This window comes from Haematobia irritans, chromosome 1 (genome assembly GCF_050003625.1).
Source record: "Haematobia irritans isolate KBUSLIRL chromosome 1, ASM5000362v1, whole genome shotgun sequence".
Lineage (NCBI taxonomy): Eukaryota > Metazoa > Arthropoda > Insecta > Diptera > Muscidae > Haematobia > Haematobia irritans.
Genome location: NC_134397.1, coordinates 253563692 through 253577898, shown reverse-complemented (window position 1 = coordinate 253577898; position 14207 = coordinate 253563692). Strand labels below are relative to the sequence as shown.

At 30.0% G+C, this 14207-nt stretch overlaps 1 protein-coding gene across 1 annotated transcript in view; it reads left to right on the top strand.

Annotated features, from left to right (window-relative positions):
• The first annotated feature begins 1117 nt into the window (after window positions 1–1117).
• The window catches only part of Tusp (WD40 superfamily protein Tusp), a 121433-nt gene continuing 108343 nt past the window's right edge, over window positions 1118–14207 (top strand). Inside the window, exon 1 of the mRNA XM_075289724.1 lies at window positions 1118–2679. The gene's annotated coding sequence lies outside the window, so the exon portion shown is untranslated. The remainder of the gene's footprint in view (window positions 2680–14207) is intronic.

Here is a 14207-nt window from a genome sequence, read left to right as displayed (position 1 = left end):
AAAAAAAATTGACAAAATTTTCTATAGTAATAAAATTTTGACAACATTTTCTATAGAAATAAAATTTTGACCAAATTTTTTTTTATAGAAATAGAATTTTGACAAAATTTTCTATGGAAATAAAATTTTGTCAAAATTTTCTATAGAAAAAAAAAAATTGACAACATTTTCAATAGAAATAAAATTTTGACAAAATTTTCTATACAAATACAATTTTGACAACATTTTCTATAGAAATAAAATGTTGATAAAATGTTCTATAGAAATAAAATGTTGACAAAAATCAATTTTTGACAAAATTTCTATAGAAATAAAATTTTGACAAAATTTTCTATAGAAATCAAATGTTGACAAAATTTTCTATAGAAATAAAATTTTGACAAAATTTTCTATAGAAATAAAATTTTGACAAAATTTTCTATAGACAAAAAATTTTGATGTTGTTTTTAAACTTGAAAACAAACAAATATAAGGTCATATGAGTTGGTAACATTTCATGTCATCTACTCTATATAACATAATACGTAGAATAAATATTTCATGCAGATCAAATTTTATTATATAATGTTTGAAAAAAAGAATGTAACAATATTCGTATATGAGTTTTCACTGGGCTATATCAATTATAGTATCGGCATTAAATATATATCGAGTGTTAGCATGCAATCCAGCCATCAAGATCGATAGATAGACCACAGCTACATTCGCCTCAAAAAGTCATGAAACAAACTTCAATCTAACCTACTCTTCGGTTACTCCTTGCAATTATTCCAAATAAAAAGCTTTAACCGTTTTCCTTATTAATGTTTTTTGGCCTGTTAAAACGACTAGAGTTTTGCTATGGCAAATCTCTCCAATCCATTCAAAAAGGGAGAATGAATGGCAATAAAAAGCTTTTACATTTTTTTTTATGATTTTCTATAGAGCTGTAACAAGAGCCGACATACACATTAAACGTCAGTGTATTTCTAAGTTAAATCCAAGAAAGTCGTCTACTACTCTATAAGTCTTTGAGTTACAGGATATTAATATCCAAACTGAAGAAAAATATTAGAAATTATTTTATAATTTGTTGTAATAAATGTGTATATTATAGAAAGTTAATAATATAAATCCAATACAAGCAAATCAATAGAAAAAGAAATACATATTACAGAAAAAATACCGTCCTACAAAAATACAAGAAACTGGCTTAATATTTATTTAGCCTCTTTTGATAAATTAGAAACAAACAAAAAAATTAAGAAAAACATACAAATAAAAAAAGCCACTGCCCCATTACAGCACTTCGGGAAAATCGATTTTCCTTACACTGATATCAACTGTTAGCACCCTAACGGCGACGATAGACGTACTACCTAACCTTAAAAACGGAATGAAAAACCAAAACATTAAAACCCCAATAACAAAGGCATAACAAGAAGAGAGGAAGAGAGAATAACACACAAAAATATATATAACCAGAATTAAAGAATAATCATTGCTTATAACCTGGGTGGTAGCAGGAGGCAGACCCCCCCACAAATGTTTATTCCGTCACACGTACATATACATATATGTGTACATAAATACATGCCATCAGCACACATTCCTTTAGTTGTTGTGTTAATGAAAAACAACGAACAACAGTGACTACTGGATGCCTGCCTGTTGTGTGCAAAATAACAATACAATAACACCAACAACAACAACAACGGTTAAACGAAGACAATAAACGTCGAATTTCAATGTGAGTAGCAAGAAAAAGAAGAAGAATCGTGAGCCCCAAAAAACCTGAAGCTTCAGTGATAACATTAATAATACTCTCCACACATTTTGACTCTCTCTCTCACTGTCTATTGGGCCTTCCATTAATATAAGAGTGACATATTCTCTCACGCGCGCCTTTTAATAACTCTCCGCTTTTCGTCTCTGTTGCTGCCTTTGACTTGTGTTGTGCTATGGGTATTTTGCTTTATACCATTGCTGCTGCTGCTCACTTCGTGTTGTCTTGTGCAGCCTGGTGACATTTTTGTAGTAGTTTCCTTTTGGACGTCGTCGTGGCTACGTGAAGTGAAATTATTTGACGTGTCTGGTCGGTAGTTCCTTCCTTTCAATTGTGTGTGCTCTAAGACTACTGTAATTCCATAAATATTGTTTTTTTTTGTACTAAGCAATAGTGTTGTGTTAAACTATAAAAGAAATTTGCAAATTGGATTGCGAAACGCTAAACCATCTAAAAAAGCAACGGTAACTTACGGTAGTAGCAGTAGCACCAAAAAATTATCAATGTCCATCCAGCCAGTTAGTGAGAGTATATAGATGTGTGTGTGTGTATATTTTAGCAAAAGATTACATATAGAAAATATGCAGGTATTTTTTACATTTGCCTAAAGTTTATTGTGCAAACAAAAAAATGTCTTAAAAGAGCTTGTAGTGTATGTATATGTGTGAGTAGGTATGTGTTCTTGTGTAATTGACATAAAAGAAAATTTTTGATACGATTTTTTAACCCTATTGGGGATTGCGCGTGTATGTGTGTTTGAAGAAAGAAAATTAAAAAACGAAATTTTGCCAAGAATTTTTTTCGGTTCTTGATATTGTGGTGTGGTCAATTATTTACAATGTTCATTGATTTGTTGGGGCATTGTCAGATACGCCCCAGAATTCATTCGCCAGACCTAATCATATTTGAATAAGGTAAGAAAAGTCTTTATTTTTCAGAAATTTGAAAAGTTTTCGTTTTTCTTTTGGATTCTCTCATTGGGTTTTTTTTTTAATTCTTTTCATTTACTCTTTATTTTTTTATATACGTATACGAAATGTCTACACCAGGCTCCATTACTTTTAAAAGCATGTCACCACCCCATCATCATCCCCCCAAAATGAAATACCCGTACATCCAACAATGGCTCCCCCAAAAAAACACACATACAAACACATACTTATACATGTCTTGCCCACATGCTTCGAAGTACACTGGTATTTTTACCGTTACTACGATGAGAGTAGCAAGTGGGTGTGTTGTGTAGCTGCTTGAATGGGTTGGTCGGTCGGTTGATTGTCTGCGGTATTCTATATTTGCTTGTCTAAATATTAACGCTGAGGACAACATTAGTATAGGCGCTTTGCTTTGGAATCAATAGGGGTGGTACATAGTACATTGAAACTCCCAAAATATTGTAACTCTTTAAAAAAAAATTGTTATCATTGAATTTGAGTGACATCATTATACCACATGAAGAAAAACAAAACATACTTATTTATGATTAATAAAAATATATTGTAGGATTACCTACAAGATGAAAAAATTATTAATCATAATTGTAGAAAAAGTATGAGCTACAAAAACGATCCTCTGAAAATGAGAATGACACTCAAATAAGTGAATGACATCATCAACATTTATTAGACATAATTATTTTTTTCAATTGTTAAAGAAAATTTCGAAGTTTTAAGGAAAAATGTTGGAGTCCAAAATTGCAAAAAAGTATCATGCGATATTCAATATAGGCGAAATTATGGTAAAATTTATAAATCTTAAGTAGAGTTTGTAAGACTTCAGGTCATTTTGTAATCAAACAAATAAAATATTAGGTTTTATAGTGTTTTATTGTCTAATGTATGCAATATTTCGAACACCGTCGTTGTCTGTCCTCACACAGACAAAAAATATCACCAAAATATGTCTAATTAAAAAGTTGACGGAAGTTGAATATTGTATCAATTAATAAATTAATTGATACAATTAACATTTTAATTAAGATAGAAACATTAAGTTACTTAAGTCAATTATAATTAATAATTAACTTTTTAATTAATACAATTAACGGTTTAATCGGTAGACGAAGTCAGTTAAAAAAGTGATGGGTAAAGGGTGATACGGTCAAAATTTGGTCAATATAAACTTGACGTATTTCTTTCAACACCCCTCATTTTGAAGGTGTGTGTGTGTAGAATGTTGCTCCTATTTTGATTTTGGAATTCACTTTTCAGTTGTCAAAATGCCGTACAAGCAGGAAGAGCAGCGTATCAAAATTTTGTTCGAGCATCGCGAAAATCCGAGCTACTCGCACGCAAAGCTGGCAAAATCGCTAAAAGTTGCCAAATCAACCGTTACAAATGTAATTAAAGTGTTTGGGGAACGTTTGTCGACAGCCAGGAAGTCTAGATCGCGGGAAATCGAAAACCGGAAGCCGCTGAGACGACAAAGAGAGTTGCCGTTAGTTTCAAGCGAAACCCTTACCTCTCTCTCCGAGATGCCGCAAATAAGCTGGGTGTATCGTCTACAACCGTGCATCGAGCCAAAAAACGAGCCGGACTATCGACTTACAAGAAGGTAGTGACTCCAAATCGCGATGATAAACAAAATACGACGGCCAAATCGCGATCCCGGATGCTGTACACGACGATGCTGACGAAGTTTGACTGCGTGGTAATGGACGACGAAACCTACGTCAAAGCCGACTACAAGCAGCTTCCGGGACAGGAGTTTTATACGGCAAAAGGAAGGGGAAAGGTAGCAGATATTTTCAAGCACATAAAACTGTCAAAGTTCGCAAAGAAATATCTGGTTTGGCAAGCCATCTGTACCTGTGGCTTGAAAAGCAGCATTTTCATAGCTTCCGGGACTGTCAACCAAGAAATTTACGTGAAAGAGTGTTTGAATAAACGTCTGCTGCTTTTTCTGAAGAAACACGGTTGTTCCGTACTGTTTTGGCCGGATTTGGCATCTTGCCATTACGGTAAAAAGGCCATGGAGTGGTACGCCGCCAACAACGTGCAGGTGGTTCCCAAGGAGAAGAACCCTCCCAAAACGCCAGAGCTCCGCCCAATTGAGAAATACTGGGCTATTGTCAAGCGGAACCTAAAGAAGACCAAAAAAACTGCCAAGGACGAGCAGCAGTTCAAGGCAAACTGGCTTTCTGCGGCGAAGAAGGTGGACAAGGTGGCTGTACAAAATCTGATGGCAATTCGGATTTGGAAAAGCGAAAGCCTAACTGAATATTTTTCCTGAATTTTATACTAATTGAACTTGAAAAAGAAATTTAATTTGATTTTTTAAATAAACGATTTCACCGATTTACACGCGTTTTCCCTTGACCAAATTTTGACCGTATCACCCTTTATGTTTTTAATTTTAAGTTAAAAATTTCTTTCAAACCATCAATTGTTAATCAAACTAAAACACTAAGCCAATTCAGAAAGTAATTAAAAACAGTTACCTTTTTTAATTAAAAAAATTAATTGAGTTTTGGTACAATTAAAAATTTAATTGAAATTTGCTAATGAAATCAATTAATTTTTTAAACAAGTTTTTATTTTTATGCCCAGATAAAACTGTGATCGATACTATCATTACGTTCGTGATTGAAAACATTTCAAATAGAAAATTAATTGGATCAATTAATTTCGTGATTGAATCAGAAAAACATTTTTTTTGTGCACAAGGAAATTAAATTTTTTAACAGAAGAAAAAGTCACTAACTCGCCACTGCGTATGAGTTTACACTCTCTTCTTTAATTTAACTACACAGAAAGTTTTTTTAATTAAATTTTTTCATAATTCCCTTTTTTTCATATTTTAATGGGTAATTTTAAATTTTTTGTTTCAAATAGGTTAAAAACAGAGTAAGAATTAATACCATGGTATAAATTATTTATTTTTTTTTTTTGAAAAATAATGCAAAATTCTTCTAGAAAAATTACGACTTTTTCAAATTTTTGAGTTCAAACGTTCCAGACAAGCGTAGAGTGCATTAAAAATCATAAAGAATGTTAAAAATTATTTATTTACTAAAATAACACATCAATAAAGATCACACCTTAAGAAGTGATACAAATTCAGTGCAACGGCTCACTGTGGTTCCAAATCGCCTTTTTTGGAAATTATTCTGCAACTTTTGAACGGATAAAGCTATCAACATTTTCCTCTAAGTTTGCAAAATTGCATACCCCCGAGGTGACCAACTTTCAGGTCGGCCCGTGGACCCACTAGGACCCACAAATTTGCAAACTTAGAGGAAAACACCTCAGCTTTAAACTTTGCTGATATCTCTATCCGCTCAAAAGTTGCAGATATAACATATTTCAAAAAAAGAAAAGCGATTTGGAACCACTGTGCCTATGACAAGCCCATGTTAAAGTCATCGCGTCTGCGTCAATTTTGTACCAGTTCCGGTGCCAAAAAGAACATTTTCGTTTTCCCTTGACCAAAAAAGAGAATAAAAAATCAATAAAAAAGTGCAAAAATAATAACAAAAATCATCCCCGCTGGTATTTGAACCTGTGCCGTTTGACTTCCAAGGAAGTTCTTTTGAGAAGGTTTTGCAAATTACGATCATTTTTAATTTTTTTGTTGATTTTTAATTGAAAAAAAATTATACAAAATATATGAAAATTATATGAAAAAAAAAACAAGTATATACGGCTGTAAGTTTGGCCAGGCCGAAGCTTATGTACCCTCCACCATGGATTGCGTAGAAACTTCTTCTAAACACTGCCATCCACAATCGAATTATTTGGGTTGCGGTAACGCTTGCCGATGTCAAGGTATTTTAAAACCTCCTAAAGTTTTTGACAACATTTTCTAAAGAAAATGAAATTTTAACAAAATTTTCTATAAAAATAAAATTTTTGACAATATTTTCTATAGAAATAAAATTTGACAAAATTTTATATAGAAATAAATTTTGGTAGATTATTTTTGGCTCGAGTGGAACCGATATGGGCCAATTTTTGTGTGATCGGGGATCGGATATATATAACTATAGACCGATATGGACCAATTTCGGTATGGTTGTTACCGACCATATACTAACACCACGTTCCAATTTTGAACCGGATCGGATGTTAGAGACCATATACTAACACCAGGTTCCAAATTTCAACCGGATCGGATGACATTTGCTTCTATTAGAGGCTTCGCAAGCCAAATCTTGGGATCGGTTTATATGGGGGCTATATACCAGTGTGAATCAATTTTTGCATGGTTGTTAGAGACCATATACTAACACCACGTTGCACATTTGAACCGGATCGGATGTATTTTGCTCCTCCAAGAGGCTCCAGACAACGATTTATATGGAGAACGGTTTATATGGGGGGCTATATATAATTATGGACCGATATGGACAAATTCTGGCGCGGTTGTTAGAGATCATATACTAACACCATGTTCAAAATTTCAACCGGATCGGATGAAATTTGCTTCTATTAGAGGCTCCGCAAGCCAGATCTGGGATCGGTTTATATGGGGGCTATATACCGATGTGAACGAATTTTTGCATGGTTGTTATATATATATATATATATATATATATATATATATATATATATATATATATATATATATATATATATATATATATATATATATATATATATATATATATATATATATATATATATATATATATATATATATATATATATATATATATATATATATATATATATATATATATATATATATATATATATATATATATATATATATATATATATATATATATATATATATATATATATATATATATATATATATATATATATATATATATATATATATATATATATATATATACTTTATGGGGTCTTAGAGCAATATTTCATTGTGTTACAAACGGAATGACAAAGTTAATATACCCCCCATCGTATGGTGGAGGGTATGAAAACAAAATAAAAAACGATGTATAACATAAAACTAATTTTTTAGACAAATATTTAATAAAAAATGCCGGTGGCGAGATTTGCGTCCTTTATTTTTTCATTCATAATAATAAAGAACATCTCAGTAGTTAGAATGCCATGCTGTGGTGCAGCGTTGCCAATTTAGCTTTTTTCCCGCTAGATTTGGCTTTTTTTGAAGCGGGAAAAAATGCATTTAGCTTTTAGCTTTTTTTCTGGCTTTTTTTCATGACCCTTTTAGCTATTTTTGGCTTTTTTATTTTCGACATGTTTCTATTGAAATATGGATAAATCGGCGTTTTTATCTAAGCCTTGCTGCAAGTATAAGGGTTTCCACTTATTTCAAAGCTCAGTTGAAACATTAATAATGAGTCCAGCCGATAATGCGGGCATTTTTGTAGCAAATACACCTTGTTGTAAAGTTTTTTCATTATATACATAAAAGTTATCGTAAACTTTAAATCTACTATTACCATACAAATTTGTTAGATAAACTGTCAGTAAATTATTGGGAATATTATCATTTGACTCGTTTATCCTTTTTATGTTATTATAATATTCTAAAGTTATTACGATATTGAACGTTAATTTTGGTTATAATAGCATTTGTGAATTTCTTTTATATAAACTGTTTTCCTTGTCCAAAAGACGATAAAGTCGTTTTGTCCTTATAATTAAGTGATTCAACTTAAAAATGGGTATGTTTTCATGAAAGAAGGAAGAATTAATGAAATAGTCTTTAAATGTGAGGAGTTTTTGCATCTTAACCACAAACCAAAATAGCGTTCAAAAATAGAAGATGTTTTTCAACACTTTATTTTAAAAACGTATATATACAATAATTTCTACTTGAAGTCGAGTCTGAATTTGGAAATTTAAGTTGGCGTTAGCACGTTTTTAAAGCACTTTGATAGCTCATGAAGAAAAGGAAAATGTTTTTACTGGGAAATGTAAACTATAGGTATTTTCTACAATTTAAATAAAAGTAATGTATTTCGAATTTTTCACAATTTCAAATCCAAACTAAAATTTTATTTAAAAAAATGACAAATCATTTTTTTACCAAATAACAAGTAAATAAAATAGAGGTGTTGGGAAGGTAGCTCCCACAAAACGAAGGACTTCCAGTAAAAAATTTGTGATAGTAATCAAAATGTATCGAATACGCAAACAGAGCTAATATGCCTTAGATATTGTTACAGTCTCACAGAAGTGGAATTAAAAAGAAAATAATATGCATTGTAAGTGAAATAAAGCCTTTAAGTTTGTTAAATTTCAATCAAAAATGTGACGTTTTATACAAAAAAATTTAGCTTTTTTTCTAGCTATTTTTTAGCATTTTTTAGCTTTTTTTTAGCTATTTTTTTGGGCAAATCTAGCGGTTTTTGGTGAAACAATTCTGGCAACGCTGCTGTGGTGTCATATTAGGTTCATATCACAAACATTTTAATAGACGTTTTTATGCATCGTGTTGCGTTTGTAACTACACAATTTTTTTAGCAAGTGTATTCAATTACGCCCAATAAATTTTCTTGAATTTGTCGAAAAATATTTACTTAATTTTGTCACATCTACGTTTGTACAGCTTAGTAAAAAAAATCTTAAATGAACCTGAATTTTTCAAAAATTATTCAAACTTGTGCTTCCTGTTGGGTTCTCTGTTTTTTAAGTGTAGTATGTATCACACATAGAATATAATTTTTTCCAATGAAAATTTTCAATAATAGAAATATTTTTTTAAAATAAAATGTTTATTGAGATATTATTATTAAAATTTTAATTAAAAATTTATTTTTTTAATAAAATGTTAATTGAGATATTATTATTAAAATTTTAATTAAAAATTTATTTTTTTTAATAAAATGTTAATTGAGATATTATTATTAAAATTTTAATTAAAAATGTAAAAATTATTTTTTAACTGATTTAATTCGATTAAAACGTTAATTTCATCAATTAATTTTTAAATTCATAAAGTTTTCAGCTTCAATCAACTTTTAGGAAATATTTTGGTGATGTTGGTGGGTTCACTTTTTTGAATGTAAAGAGCAGAATATTTCACTTAAATTGGGCATTCTTGGAAGTGAAATAAAATTAGCTTAAATTTCTTAAAAACTCATCATATCTAAATCACTGTGCAATGAGTTAGCCAGTTGTTGTTAAAATTTTAATTAAAAACTTAAAAAAAATTTTTTGTACTGATTTTATGTTTTAATTCGATTAAAAAGTTAATTTTTTCAATTAATTTTTAAATCCATAATGTTTTCAACTTCAATCAACTTTTAGGAAATATTTTGGTGATATTTTTTTCTTTTTAGTTGGTTCACTTTTTTTTGAGTGTAAAAAGCAGAATATTTCACTTAAATTGGACATTCTTAGAAGTGAAACAAAATTAGCTTAAATTTCTTAAAAACTCATCAAATCTAAATCACTGTGCAACGAGTCAGCCACAACAATAATTTAGCACGAACAATACTTACAGTGTTATTGGGGCTACAACCTTACAATTGTTGGTATACCTCATTTGCCTCCTTGAAGTGTTAGTTGTGATATGTTCCCCTTTACCGTTATATGAAATATATGTCCCCACAACATTTTTGCCACTTGCGATATTTATTCCCTCTATGGGTGTGTGTGTGTGTGTACTCATAAATATATCCAATGAAAGTGGGCAAAGAAACAGAGAGAGAGGGAGAGCGAGAGAGGCAAACGTAATACTTAATCGTTTGAATTGCCTTCAAACATTGGCTATTGACAACTTTAATTTATCTCAAACAATATTTCAATCAAAAACACATTTGTTCTTCGAGAAGAAATTGATCATATACTGACGCACACATACCATACACACTCATGCAGTGGCATCAGATTTCTTTTAGCTTGCATTAGCTTCACACACACACACCCATGCACAGACAGAGGGAAGGTCATTGAAGTAATAAATATTGCTTATACGTCATACGCCACATTGTACCAATCTCATACACTTATGATTTACACTACAAGTGTAATAGAATAGTCGCAGTACTATTCTAGTATGTGATGGATATGGCGTAATGAAGGACAACCAAGGCAACAGAAACACCGAGAAGACCCTTCACAACTGCCTAACACAATGGTTGGGTGATAATAAGTGCATTTTATGATGTATCATTTGCCTCTCATAATCTCCATTTGCCAAGTGAATGAAACGTATGTACAGACGGACGGGTGCAGACTTATTTGTCTGCCGCTGTAATAGAATTTGCACCTGTATGGTTCTCATCATACATCATCACAAACGTGCGGTGGTTAAGTGGGTTAAATGAAGGGATAATACAAGGCCTTCCTTAAGTAGACATTTGATAGGAAAGTACGAAATTGAAAAATTATAGCGCATAATTAACTCCAAAAAATGAATTCCCCAGGAAGGAAAATGTACACGAAAAAAACAGTGAACCCACCAGGAAGAAAACTTTTCGTTAATTTTAGACATTTTTGAATATTTTTAAAAAATTTTAACTAAACAATATTACAATCGCTAGCATCATGCCGATTCACAAAAATAAGTAAATATTTTTCGACAAATTCATGAAAATGTATTAGACATAATTAATTTTTTCACTTGTTAAAGAAAATTTTGTAGTTTGAAGGAAAACTTTAGAATTACAAAATGCAAGAATATCTTTAGTGACATACGAAATTCATGATGGACTCATATTTGGTAAAATTTACAAATTTAAGGAAATAATGAACTATTTTGTGAGAAGTGAGAATTTAGTAAATCTTTTTGCTTAATTTGTGTATAATTTTTTCCCGTTTTTTAGTTCATAACGTACGCAAAAAATTATTGAAGTAAAGGAAACGTTCTCGAAACATAATAATTCCATGAACTAAAATAAAGTTAAAATGACTTTAGTGAAATAGAGAGTTCACTTTTTTTGAGTGTAGAAATAATTATTTAGTTTTTCACTGGCTAAAGAAAATTTTGTAGTTTAGGTGGGTACTATGTTTGGTTTTTGCGTCGAAACTCCATACAAAAACCAAAACTGCGAAATTTTTCCATTTGTGGTAATTTTTTTTTGAAAACCGCATACACACAAAGAAAATTTCATTAAAAGTCAGCCAACGAAAAATTTTCATTGATATAACTAATGATTAATAGAATGAAAATATTCGTTAATAGTATGAAACGTTACGTTGATTGACAGAAAATTCGTTATATTAACGAAAAAATTCGTTGTATTAAAGAATTTGTTTCATTGGCTGACTTTTAATGACACATTTCGTTAATATGACGAAACTTTTTCTATTAGTGTAGTTAAATGCTTCCTCATGTTGAGATTAGTTAGTTTCATAACATTACTACATTTTCGATGTGAATGAAGAAATAATATAATTATATAATTAAATAATTTTTTAAAATGATTTGCGTGAATTAATAATACACAAAAAAAAATGAACCAACCATGAAAGAAAATGTAGGTTTATATTAGATTTTTTACATACACACAAAATTTTTTTTTCTGATTCAATCATGAAATTAATTGATCCAATTAATTGTTTAATTGAAATGTCTTCAATCACGAAAATGATAGTATCAATCACAGTTTTAATTGGGCATAGAAAAAATTCTTGATTAAAAAATTAATTGATTTCATTGCCAAATTTCAATTAATTTTTTAATTGATTCAATTAAAAATTTAATTGATGTTGATTGCAAAACTCAATTAATTTATTAAATAAAAAGGTAACTATTTTCAATTACATTCTGAATTGGCTTAGAATTTTTATTTGGATTAACAATTGATTGTTTGAAAAAAAATTTTAACTAAAAATTTAAAAAAAATGTTCATCATCATCATAAACTGACTTAGTCTTCCGAATTTGATTAAAAGTTAATTGTATCAATTAACTTTTTAATTAAAAATTTTAAAATGTTCAATCATTGACTTAATTAACTTAATGTTTCTATCTTGATTAAAAAGTTAATTGTACCAATTAATTTATTAATTGAAAAAAATTTCAACTTCAATTAACTTTTTAATTGGAAATATTTTGGTGATATTTTTTTCTGTGTACAAATTGAAGAAAATTTATTAAAAATATGATTTTTTTTGTTGTTGTCGAATAAAATTTCATAGTTTGAAAGAAAAAATTGGAATTAAAAATGATTAAAATGTCCTTAGCGCTACATGGGTGTACATAAGTCGTTAAGAATGTAATCAGATTGATTGACAAAATAAAAAATAACATTTCCGTAATAAAGAAAGAAAGATAATGGTCCCGGATTTCGGAAACCATCGTCTGGTGCGATACAATGCTATTCAGAACAACTATCATAGAGTATTAAGAAAACAAGAGAACGAAACTGTCAAGCGAAACTGCGACAGTAGGTGTCAGTCATGAGGAAATTTCTCTAATATCATGCAGTTTTTGTCGGCGCTTCTCTCAAACATCATACAGTTTGCGTCGGCGTCACCCAGTTCAGTTCTCTGCCGACTTTACGAAACGTAAAAAATAGGATTTAGAACCTACTTTGTAGTAAAAAAATTTTCTTTTATATAAATCTTTTAATTCTATTAAATTTTTTGGCAGACAATTTGAAATTATAACTGCCGATACCTTAATAAAGAATTTATAAGAACAGCGCTTCTTCCCAAGTAGAGCAGTTCACCTAGTACACTTCCCGATGATAAATTTAAAGATTTTACCTATGAAGACCATATCAGATTCTGGATTAATAAGAAACATTTTTGTTTGTGTTTTAGAGGAATCATTAACATCTCTTGTAAATGTGCAAGAAAATGATGAAATAATGCCTTGATTTGAAATCTAAAATCTGTAGGATTTCACCCCCACGATTACGAGAAGTAAAATCTGGAAATTTTATATTCAGTTTTAAGCAATTTTCATGATCAGTGCGGCTTCTTTACCCTGTCTATATGCAGGTGAAATCGTTCTATATGGAGGCCTTAGCAAATGGACCGATAAAAACTAAATCCGATACTCGTTTTTGTAAGTCTAAAATACCAGTATATTTAAAAATTCCGGCAAATCAGATAAAAACTACGGTTTCCAGAAACCCAAGGAGTTAAATCGGGAAATCGGATTTATGGGGGCTATACTGAAACATGGATCGATACTCATCGTTTTCGGCACACCTCTTTATGGTCCTAAAATACTTCTAGATTTCACATTTCAGGCAAATTGGTTAAAAACTACGGATTCTAGAAGTCCAAGAAGTAAAATTGGGAGATCGGTCTATATGAGGGCTATATCAAAACATGGAACGATACTCACCATTTTTGCACACCTCCTTATGATTATATATATATATATATATATATATATATATATATATATATATATATATATATATATATATATATATATATATATATATATATATATATATATATCGGGAGGTCGGTTTATATGGGGACCTATATATATATATATATATATATATATATATATATATATATATATATATATATATATATATATATATATATATATATATATATATATATATATATATATATATATATATATAT